The sequence below is a fragment of the Castor canadensis genome, chromosome 11, assembly GCF_047511655.1.
Source record: "Castor canadensis chromosome 11, mCasCan1.hap1v2, whole genome shotgun sequence".
Classification (NCBI taxonomy): domain Eukaryota; kingdom Metazoa; phylum Chordata; class Mammalia; order Rodentia; family Castoridae; genus Castor; species Castor canadensis.
In genome coordinates, this window is record NC_133396.1 from 118,667,209 (window position 1) to 118,680,102 (window position 12,894).

The following is a 12,894-nucleotide window of genomic DNA, read 5'->3' on the forward strand; positions in this document are numbered from 1 at the left end:
GCCACACCATGTGTCCTCACAAAAATAGTTAAGAAATCCTAGCCCTGGAGAACCTCCTGCCTGGAGTCTGTGGAGGAGAAGGCAAGTAGCAAATAGCCAATATACCTGCAAGCAACAAAACCATGTTCTGAATATCTTTGCATAGTATGTATAGGCATTAGTCACTAAGTTAAAAGACAAGAGTCCTGCATTCAACTAACACTCTTAAGTGTTTAAAGGTACCAGACTCTGTCCTTTATTACCTAAATCTACAGTCTTATTATTAACATATTTATGATTTCTAAGCATTGCATTTTATGACAGACTTTTAAACTTGTTAAATGGGTACTTCTTCAGCGATCCATTGCATTTTTCTGTGACTATGTCCTTCCTACTGTTGAGGGCTTGAATATAATTTCTTTTACAAAAAGGCAATTTTAGAAAGTGGTAGGTCTTTTAAAATACCCTTGTTAGCAAGATTAAAATCTGGAAGTCTTTTATTGATGCTCCCAATGGGAAAAATAGTTTTAGTAGTCTGTAAAATCTGAAAGTCTGGGAACCACTCATTTGGAAAATAATTGATGTCTGTATTTGACGACTAGCTTAAGGAGCACTAATCCAAATTACTTCAACACCAGTGTTTGTAAAATATTGTGGTTTTGGAATGTGCAATGTCAGATGCCTTTATTTTCCCATCATGGCTTATAGAACAGCTCCAGTTAGGTTTTCTCCTATTTTTCACTACAGTATTATTTCATTTTACTTTTTAAGAATCAAAGTTAGCACTAGAGCTTACTGGAAGAAATTATAGTCATAGCTAGCACTTCCAACTTTAAATCCAATTTGTTTCCACAAGAGTTTTGCATCTTAGAACTAAGATAAATGAACAATAACAACAACAACAACAACAAAAAAACATTTTCTTTGGGAAACTGATTTCTCAACTGAGAATACCATACTGATGAACAGAGAAACTTCATCCTACCCATGAGCAAGCACTTGGAAACAGTTTAATAATTTTTCAGTTGTGGCAACATATTGTAGCCATGTCAGTGGAGTTCCTTTGTGAGGTAATCAGCAAAATGTCTATGAAGGATATGCTCTCACCATTCCACTGGGGGAGGGGGTAATTGAATCTGTTTATATGTGTCCATGCACACACATTATTATTGTTATTCTTTGTTCGTACTCTTTTCTCTATTCAGGCCTATTTTAGATCCAAACTGGAAGCTCCCAAAGACGTTAGAAGCTATGGTGTTTCCAAGGGTTAGACTATGTTAATCAATTTGTCATCACTGTGGCAAAATACCAGCGCAAACCAAAACCAACTTAAAGGAGGAAAACTTTATTTTGGCTTATGGTTTCAGAACATAGTGACTTGGCTCTGTTGTTTCTGGGCTTGTGGTAAGGCTGAACATCATGGTAGGGAGAATGTGGTAGAGCCAATCTGCTTACCGCAAGAGGCCAAGAAGGAGGGAGGATGAGGGACAAAATAAATCCTTCAAGGTCAGGCACTCCCCCAACTAGGTTCTATGTCCTAAAGTTTCCACCACATTCCAGTAGCTTATTAATCCATAAATATAATAAGCTATTAATGAGGCCAGAGTTTTTCATGATCCACTTATTCCCCCAAACTCCCCACCTCTGAATACAGCTGTTTTGGGGACCAAGCCTTCCACATGAACTTTGGAGAGACATGCAAGATCCAAGCCAAAACAAATCCTACTGGATTTTTCCTGAGTCTTTTCTATTCTAGCTGTCATCTGTCTTGTCTATGTAAGTAAAGCAAAGATTCAAACACCATCCAGTGAATTCAATACATATGAAGAGAAACAGATCCATAATTCAGTTAAATCAGGCACACAAAAGAATGGAGTTGATAAAATTTAAAAAAGAAAACCATTTTCCTATGTCATTAAAACAGTGCATAGCTCAGAATAGTTGCTCACTTGCTTGATTGAAAGACTACCTGAGTAGTGGTCAGAAAATTAGATAGGTATCCCGTGCCTTTTTGCTGTTTGTTGCATAACTAACTTTATGAGTAGGTCTCCAGTGCAGGACTTCTTGCTGCAGATCTCAACAGTTGTCCACTTCCATGCCTAAGGAGCCAATTATAAGAATGTTTCAGGCTGCTGGAGTTGCTCAAGTGGTAGAGCGCCTGCCTAGGAAGTAGGAGGTCCTGAGTTCAAGCTCCAGTACCACCAAAATAATTTTATAAGAATGTTTCTTCAAAGTTTTCCCTAGGAAAACTTTTCCTAGAGGAAAGAATTGAGGAGATAAAGGTGAAAAGAGGAGAAAGTGATTCTTACCAAAAAGGTGGTCACTCTGACTGGCCAGTCCAGCAAAGATAACAGTGTTAAAAATTGGTCAACATCTTATCTTGGGTCTCATTTCTAATACAGAGCAAATGCTTGGGTTTTTAAATTCTGTCCCTCAGCTTGTATATGATTAAGTAATAAAGTTATTTGAGAAAGTAAATGATCAAGTTAGGGTCTGAGGGTCAATCTGATGAGCTGAGTGGGGTTTATTGTCAAGTTCATGGATTTAGGATCAGACTACTACTGATTGGTCATGTCATTCCTCTACGTGAATTACAATTTATCCATCTAGAAATAAGAATACCTGATGCTCAAGGCTCTTGGAGTATTTTATTGGGTGCTCTCTTGATAATAAATGATTCGTTATAATAATAGTGATATGAAAGTGGAGTGAAAAAGAAATAATAACTATTAGGAGAACAGTTATTATGTTTAAAAATATGATTCTTTTGTAAGGTAGGATGCAGCAAGTCCTGCATCCAACTCATTGATATGCCCTATTATATTCTACCCACAAAGCAAATTGTACATCTCCCTACTTCCTTCTGTACCCTTTAGCAGAGTCATAGACAATGCTCACTGGGAGCATCCTACTTATAAAATTTTCTAGTGTACTTACTGGTTCCTAGTTTCCACTCTTATCTACCCCTCAGAAATCTACTCCACAACAATTCTGAAGACTAAAGGTCTATGTCAAGTAGTCAGCAGGGCCATGTCCTCTGTAAGTGCTCTATGAAAAATTCTGTATTGCCTCTTTGAGCTTTGCATGGCACTCTTTGGCTTGTGACAATATCACTCCAATACCTGCCCACCTCCATCTTCACATGACTCTCTTTTCTGCCTCTGTGTGACTTATGTGTTCATTCTTATTGGATTTAGGGAGCTTTCTAATTCAGTTTGATCTCATCATTCTCCTTACCATAAGTATATCCACAAATATCCTATTTCCCAGTAAGGGCACATTTTGAGGCTCTAGGTAGACATAAAATTGGGTGGGGGGGAGGCACTGTTCAATCAACTACAATCTTATAAGATGATCTCTTTCAGATACTGTATCCTAGCCATTCTGACCTTTCAAATATACTCATCTCAATCACTTCCTCAAAACTTTTTTTTTTGAGGTGGGGGCGTCTCTTTATGTTGCCTAGGCTGGTCTTGAACTCTTGAACTCCTTGGGTCAAGAGATCCTTCTACCTCAGCCTCCTGAGGGCTGGATCTATGGGTGCATGCTACCATATCAGGCTATCTTGGGGCTTCTGTATTTTCCCCTTCCTCTTCTGCAGCATCTATAACTCCTTCTAAATATCCAGCTTAAATATCATTTCTTCCTTGCCCTTAACTATTTTTAAAAACCTCACAAATCACTCAATAACTACTCATCTCTCACTTGCTATCCTATGAACTTATTTTCTTTATTGCAACAATGCCTTTCCAAAATTATCTTTTTTACTTTTTCTTCATTTATTTACTTTTTAATTAATTTATTTTAATCTTAAATCATTCCATTCTAAAAGAATATAAAATCTATAAGAAAGAAACTATCACCACTTTTTTACTATTACATTCCCTATTCTGGTCTCAGTAATAGAAATATAGTAGCACTAAATGTTTGTTGAAGGAATGAATGACCAATTGGAGAATGAGTATAAATTGGAGGTTAATTGACCTGGATCCTAGTAGCGACTTTGCCACTAAGTACCTATGTGACCTTGGGTACTACATGTAACTTCTCTTCTCTGGTTATCAACTTATCTATTTAATAAGTGAGGGGCTGATTATTTTTTAACTTTTTGATTGCAAGATTCTGTTACTACAACTTCCAATAGGTTTTTGACCACACACATTACACTTACAAAGCTTATAGTGGGACTAAATTAGTGAACTAGTAACAGAGTTCTACATTTCAATACTTGGGGGAAAATCCATTTTTCTTTAAAACTTGAATCTTTATGTAGGTGCTCATCAATTCTATTTTCTGTTTTTCAGTTGGTTCTAGTGCATATTTCAGGTAGTTTAAATCCTATTAATAAACTGGGTCAGAAAGTACGTAGAGCTGCTGTAGGCGTGGCTCAAACAGTAGAGCTCTTGCCTAGCAAGAGCTAAGCCTGAGTTCAAACCCCAGTTCTGCCAGAAAAAGACTGAAAGTGGGATGCTGTTTTGCTCAACCATGCGGGATAGAAAATTTCAAATGGTGAAAGATTTGAATTATTAATCTAATGTTAGATTACTAAATTAATGAGTTCAAAAGAGAAAATTTGAATTATTCTCCTAACAATTTAATAGCAATTCAGGTCAAAAAATTCTGTAAACATACCCTATAGACATTGTTTTTCTTTGAGAACTCAATGCAATGAAGCCTGCCTGAGTACAGACTTTGAATTTGCTTTCCAGAAGAGAATAGAAAAGAAGATATTTTCCATTCAAAGCTGACCTCCTACTGGAACACAACTTTAGTACCAATACTCCCCAAAGGCAGAGGAACATAAACTTTCAATGACTATTTCAATATCTGCCACTGTGCTCATTATCTGACTAATAAAACTAATTTTGTTGCAGCCATTGCAGGGCCCTGAAACATAATAGTGGATTCTAAATCCAAATGTGTTTTATATCCAGAGCAGCTGCTCCCCTCTCGGCTATCTCTCTGAGATGTATGATTGTGGAAGGTCTATTTTTTACATAACATATTGAAATCTTCATCTCAACAATAACAACTTATAAATATGATGCTTCAGATCCCTGGTGGAAGAGCATACAATTTATTAAACTTACATATAAATAATGTGACATGTACTGAACCATCCACAGTCCTTCATCCAGTCCCCATTCCATCCATGGTAGTTGTCTGGATATTCCTCAACATGTGACCAGGCAACATGTGAGTTGACTCAAATGTGATATTTTCAATTATTTTTAGCAACCAAATAGCTGTGTATATCCCCTTTTAGCTAATGATTAGGAATGAAATATATATCTGTATACATACCTTGTTTTCCCCAAAGTCCTATCTTAATTGCAATAGCATGATGAGTCTTAAAATACTTTACTCTGAAAAACAAACATTTATTCTGCCATTTATTTAATGATTAAAAACTTTTCTGAAGTGAGAACTGTGAGGGAGAATGAGCACACAATTACATTAGTTGCAACAGAGTATGAGAGCAGAAAATTTATCTTAGACATTTGAATGATAAACATAAGTCTATCTGCACCTTTCCTCTCCCACATCCCTCTTTTCTTCTGCCCACCTCCTTCATCCCCTCTTCCTGTTTTTTTTTAATCTATATAGCTAGATATTTTTGTCTACTCTTAACTAGTATTTAGGATATTTTTAAGAAGTAAAATGAATGGGCCAAATTGAAAATAACAGCTTGTAAAACTTTTCTAGTTACTGATCTTACTCACTTGGTTAGAGGCAGTAATGGCTTATCAGCTATGGAATCCATGTATGGGACCAGAATTCCTTGATCTATAAAGTCTATGCTGATTTTTAAAAATCCAGTTATTGAGAATTATTTGGTGTCTAACATAGTCAAAGCATTGTGGCAATACAAGCATACTGGGGAGAATTTTGATTCCAAGAGTTTTTCAATTGAGTTATAAGAGTAGAAAATAAACCACTGCAGTGGTGCATACCCATATTCCCAGCACTCAGGAGGCGGAAACAGGAGAATCATGAGTTCAAGGTAAGCTTGGGTCATATCGTCAGGCTCTGTCTCCAAAAATAGCGAAAAAAAAAAAAAAAGAAGAAGGTAAGAAAAGGAGCAGTAGTATATAGATAAAAATTAATGAAAGTGCAAGGTTGATGCTAAGGTCTCAATCATACACCTCAGAATGCAGGTCTGCTTGATGTAGAAAAAAATTGGTTTTTAGTTTTAATTATTATTAAAATGTAAAACTGGGAACAGCTATGTGGGAGACCTTAGAGTTACTAATCTTGCCTATGACCACCTCTGTACTCCAGCAAAGCAGAGCAGAAGACAGCACTCTGATCTGGATGTGCCAGTTCAACCTCAATTCTCTGGAGTTTCTACCAGGAAGGAATGGTTCTAGAACACCTTACCTTAGCTTTTTTCTCTCTCCCAAACCTCTCTTGCAAAATTACTCAATATTAGTCTTCAATAAATGTTGCCTCCTATCTTCCGAACCTCCATTTCTCAATTTGCCTAATTATTACCGTCATGAAGTCATTATATAATCAGATAGTACCACAGCCAGTAAAATATCCCATTTACTCTAGGTAGTCAGAAAATAGGAAAAGTCAATGAAGGTCAGAGTCATCTTGGAAAGCTTAAATAAATGTATGAGTCATCTAGATGAGAGTCTGACACAGAGACCAACACTTAAGAATAATCAAACTATTTAAAATAATGAGAATAAGAGTGAACTTTACTATAAGTGGGTAGTCCCGGAGGGCTACACATTCAGCAACTTGAGTCTCTGCCTACATTTGCATGAGGAATGAGGAGCTACAGTAAAGTCATATACTTACTACATCTACACCTGAGAATGAGTTGGTTAAACTCACTTGAAATCCATGCAAAATTTGATTGCTGCATAAAATGTATACAAAGTGTAATAAGCTAAGCAAAGTAGTCAAAATATTGAAAGAGGTCGGTTTAACAGGTTAACATAGTTTCAATTTCTTCAGGGTCAGAGTTCTCTTTTGTTGCACAAAGTAAACAAAATGCTGAGTATATCTCTAAGATATTAGCAGTACAGCAATCTCAAATAACCCTCCAGAGTGTATGATACTTTCAGCTTGGCTTTTGACAATCTGAGTAGATTTTTAACTTATTTTAGCTGCATTTTAAAGAGAATTTTATTCTCAGATTTTAAATAACACTTGTTTCATCAATTCAAGGTTGAAGTTTTTGCTCATTTTAAGTTTCTTCTGTTTTTAATTTACAGATAATAAAATTGACCAATTGTAAATATATAATTTGATGATTTTTGTATATGACTTTAAAACTACAACCACAATCATTATATAAAACACATCTATTGTATATAAAAATTTCCTCATTGCCCTTCTCATTCTGTCTTCTCAAGACCCCAGTCACCACTATTCTCCTTTTCTGTTTCATAGTTTTCTACATAAGTGGAATCATATGATATGGGGTCTTTTGTGATTTCATTCTTTCTCGGAGTAGCATGTTTTCGTGCTCCTTCACGTTGTTGCATACATCCGTACCTTATTCCTTTTTATTGCAGAGTATGTAAACGTCTTTGCTTCTGAAGACAGCATCCGGAGCAACTAAACCAAGGAGTAAAAAAGAGTTAATTCATAGTCTTACTTGCAACTAAATCATGGAGAGAGGTGAGTGCATTGTTATGGCTAAGGAAATCACTACAAAGATTAATTGAGCCTAAAAAAATGCATCTTCACTTCTGTTACTCCTCTAGCATAGACATGTCTGTTTTTTTGATAGTGAATTAATTTTAAAAACTCTCTAGTGTTTCCAGTATGTTTATGCTTTGCTTTTTAAAGTGGTTAAACAGTTTTTTAGAAATTCTTTCCTTGAACTGAATGAAAATATACTTCCTGAGAATAACATAACTCTTTTACCGTTTTCATTGTTTATCCTGCTGCCCATGTTAATTAGCAGAGGCATCTGTGCCTACCTACAGTGTATTTTCCTTTATAGGAAAATACTTTTTTTTTTTTTTTTTTGCTGTTAATGGCTTAACTTGAAATGAGGATATATGCTGGAACTTCATAGAGAAAAGAATTGTTAGTCAAACAGCACAAACATCACTAAAACAGAAACACAAAATAAAGAACTATTATAATGTGAAAAAACAGGCAAGTTCAACTGGTTAGTGCCCTTTTAATGTTCATTCTTTGAGCTTATAAACTTTTAAGTTTCAAATTTTGTTCCATATTGTAAAACATAAGGAGGAAGAAAATATTGAATTTTGTTTCATATTCTTAATGATATTGTAAAATCCAATACCACTCACTTAAAAATATGTATTACTAAGGAACCAATGAAGAAAATAAAAATATAATAATATCAATATTCAAATATATAATAAAAGAAAACAGGAGTTAGGAAATGGAAAAAACAAGAGGACAAACAAAGAAACAATAAAATGACAGATGTACTTTCAAACTATCAATTACTGTATAAAATAGTCATGAACTAAACACTCGAAAGACAGAGAGAGTGAGAATAGTTAAAACTGACAAACCATGATGTTCTCTACAAGAGATGGACATTAAATGTAGACACACCTAGAGTAAGAGTAAATGGTTAGAAAAGCAATACGTCACACAAACATTAAGCATAAAAAGGTTAAAATGGGTATGCATAAAAAACAAAAGGTTCAAAACAAAAATGATTATAAGAAATAAATATGGAAATTTCATAGTGAGAAAGAGCTCAGTTTAACAGGAAGACATAAAAACCATCAACATGTATCCAACAACTAGAAGTTCCAAAATCCCTGAAATTAAGTGGAGTAGACAGTCTACAATTATAGCTGGAGACTTTAATGTTGACCATCAGTGGATAAAACAAGTAGACAAAAGTTTGATATAGACACTGGTTATTTCAACCCTACTAATAGTCACATTTTCCAAATATTTATAGAGCACTACACTCTGTAGTTATAGAATACTTATATTTAAGTGTATATGGTATATTTACTGCATATGCTGCACTTCAAATCAGACAGGACAATTCTCTATCCAAAGGCAGAATTGAAGTAGGAATTTTCTTCTCCTCTTCTCCCCTCCCCTCCCTTCCCCTCCATCTCTTCCCCCTTCTGTTCCCTCCCCTCTTTTCCCTTCCTCCTCTTCTCTCTCTCTCTCTCTCTCTCCAAATGCCAAGAGCAGTAAGTATATAAGGTTTCTGGAACTTTCACATTTTTCTGGTGATAATGTAAAGTGTATAATCACTTTGAAATAAGTAAAATTAATAATATTAAAGTTGGCATTAAGTGTGTACAAAGATTAAACTTACACCTACCATAGATATTCCACACTTTAGTATTTACTCTAGAGTAACAGTGGCACATTTTCACCTACATTCTTGTACATTATTTTCCATGGTAGCTTTATTCATAATAACTCCCAAATGGAAATAAATGTATACCAGTTACAGATTAGATAAACAAAATGTGAACACTACTCAGCAGTGAAAGAAAGAAAAGGAAGTGAAAGTAGCCAGACACAAAAGAGTATGTATTATATGATTCCATTCGTGCAATATTCTAGAAAATTCAAAACTAACCTAAAGTGGCAAAAAGCAAATCAGTGATTTTCTGGGATTATCATGGAGAAGGAAGGAATGGTGACTAAGGGTCATGACAGATCTCATGTGTGTGATGGTGTAATACAATGGTGCACCCACGCACCGAAACATCTAAACGAGTGAAGGCTTAGAAAAGCAGTTTGTCATACAAACATTAAGCATAAGACAGCTAAAATTACTGTGTTAGTATCAGAAACAAGTAGGTTTCAAAACAATCAGGTGCAGTGGATTCTATGGAAATTACACCACCATAAAGTTGAATTTAATGTGATAAGATGACTGACTGAGCCAGGCCTGGTAGATGATACCTGTAATCCTAGCTACTAGGGAGGTGGAGATTGGAAAGATAATAGTTACAGGCCAGCCCAGAAAAAAAAATTGTGAGACCCCATCTCAACAGCAAAAAGCTGGATGTGGTGGCATGCACCTGTCATCCCAGCTACTGCAGAAAGCATAAAACAGGAGGATCTCAGTTCAGTCTGGCCTGGGGAAAAAAAATGAGACCCTATCTCTAAAATAGCCAGAGCCAAAAGGACTAGCGGTAGAGCACCTGCATAGCAAGTACAAAGCCCTGAGTTCAAACCCCAAAACCACAAAGGAAAAAAAGAAAAAAGAAAAAGATGGTTGACTGAATGCACATTGGAATCTCCGTCAGGATGAAAAAAATAGCAAAATATCAATGTTCATAAACAAGAAAGAGGTGTTTTGTATATTAGAAATGAGAGGTTTAACAAAGAAGAAAACAAAATAAAAGAAAATCAGATGGGAAAACACTTTAATAAACAAAGGACAGGGACAATGGTTTAAAGCCAGGAGGAGATAGTGTTGGATGGATGCCAGCCACGTCCCATCAGGTTTGGCATCTCAGTGCCTGTATGGATCACACAGACTAAGTGTGAACTTGTAAAATCATGGAAGCAGTGGACTGCATCAGTTACCTAGGAACAACCATACCACAGGACCATAAATGCAGCAAATATCTGGCTCCATTCCACTGTAGGGAGCAGAAACAGCTAGGAGTTAGAACTCCAAATACAGATACCCAGAATATACATGGCTTAAAGTTGTGTCCCAAGTAGACTATCAAACCTACTCACAAGAGAACTGTCATAATTCTGGACACACACAATCTAAAGAAGACAGTAAAAGACTCAACAAACAGAAGAAATATTGCCAAAGAAACAAAGATGAAAAAGCTTTCAAAACACTCTTAAAAACTCTTTTTAAAACATCTCAGAGAGCTGAAGGGAAAATAGCACCCATAAAATGTGACTGGATATTTGATAGTCATCCTCATAGATCAAAATTATTAGCCACAAATATAGAGAAGATTTCCAAAATAATAATTTTTCAAAGTTTTGAGTGAAAATACTCAAGAATATCCCTAGGGTATGTTCAGTTTGTGTGTGGGGGTGTCCCACCATGTGTGTACAAATGGTGAGAATGATTTGGAGTCCTTTAAAGGAAGAAAGATGTAATATCAAAAGTAGAAGGGAAAGAAAAATAATGGGGCTTTTTTTTGAGAAAAAAAAAACTAAATGAAGAGAGAATTTGTTGGAAGAACAGGCAACTGTATCCTGATGTTTTTCTGGATTCAGAATTGGGTACTTCTATTCAAAACCTGTCTGTAAGATATATACATTAATATATCCTTACTACCAACTACATGATAATGAGTTCCCTATTTTAAGGTATGTACATGGGATATATTCCCATATTTATATGACTTGACTTTTCCTCTAAGTGCTAGATATTAGATCTGTCATTGTGAAAGATAAACTTGGATATCTTAGCGATGTCTCAAATTTGACAAGTTTAAAGCTGAATACTTAAGTCTTACCAGCAACTGTCTCCCCAACTCCCCTTCCTCATCTTCGCATCACACCACCACTGACAAGAGTTTTGAGCTCTGAATATGGACATCTTCCTTGATTTTGCTATTTTGCCACCATCACTACATGAATCAGAGGCAATTGTAACCTATCTACAAACTATGCCAACTTTTGTCCTCTGCTACATGTGGGATTGAGCCACTATCATCTCTTGCGTTGACTTCTAATAATAGCCTCTCACTCTCTCTTAACCTCTACTTTTGCATTTCCTTTAATGATCAAAACAGCAGATAGAGGCTTTCAAAACAATAGCCAGATCTTTTCTCTCTCTGGCATACAATCTTCCATTGGCTTAACATTTCCCTTGGAATCAAATCCAGAACTTCTACCATGGGGTGTGATGTTTTGCTTGAGGTCACTCCTCCCTGACTCTCCAAGCTTGTCTCCTCTTCCTCTCTCCTTTCTCACAAGGCTCCAGGTACAATCACAGTTTTCCAGCTACTTGACTACAAAAAGCTCTTGGCTCTTTGCATAGGCTGCAAGAAGGCTCTTTCTCCACTCTTCACATCACCAGGTCCTGCCAATTCTTCCAGGCTTTGTTTAATTTTCACCAATTAGCAAAGTCTTCTTTGACACTATTTTTAAAATGCACCCCATTGTTATTTACTATCTCAACCACTAGCATTTTTAGCTATTTTAAACATGTGCTTTGTTTTTGGTTCACCTACTCCTGCTTGACTATAAGCCAGTACATGAGGACAAGAACTTGATCCACCACCAACCTTACATGAGTAGGCAACTTGTGTGTGCTCATGGAGTAATAATTCTGCTTATTTGGACATGCTGTAGATGAGGAAGAGCATGAAATTGTGTAATTAATAATGTTTGTATTAATTTTAACTGCTTCATAGCAATGATCTATATAAGAAGCTCTATTTGCTTATTCTAAGTTAAATTATTATTCTATTCAAATTATTTAAATAAACTGAGCCAACAGAATTTACCTCGCTACAATTTTATGGAAAAAAGACTGTCAATAGATGAGCAACAGTGAGATTTGGAGGACATTCCATGATGCTTAGTGAGCATTTTCTATGAAGGAGTTATTCATCTGCAGGAAAGAAAGGGCCTCATTAGCTCCCTGAAGATATAAAATTATACAAAGGAAAGCCATTAGGTTGAATTCAAGACATTAAGGCAATATTCTAAAATGACCTTTTTATGTGCATGAATAGCAATTTAGGGTTATGTGAGGTTACTGGCAGAATAGCTTTTTCACCTGTCTCTTTGGAGATTTTGGATAGAATGGGGTCGTGGGGGTGGGTGTTGTATTACTGTCATTAAAAGCAGCTCTGAACTCTGAAACAATGTATTTGAAAAGCCCATTTTTTTTTGTTCTTGGCAGCTTCCAAGTTACAGAGAGTGGGTGGCAGTTGACTTCCCATTTTCATGTAGTGCCAAATTCCTCAGGGTTTGATTTGATCAAAATAGCAGGTAACTTCAGCT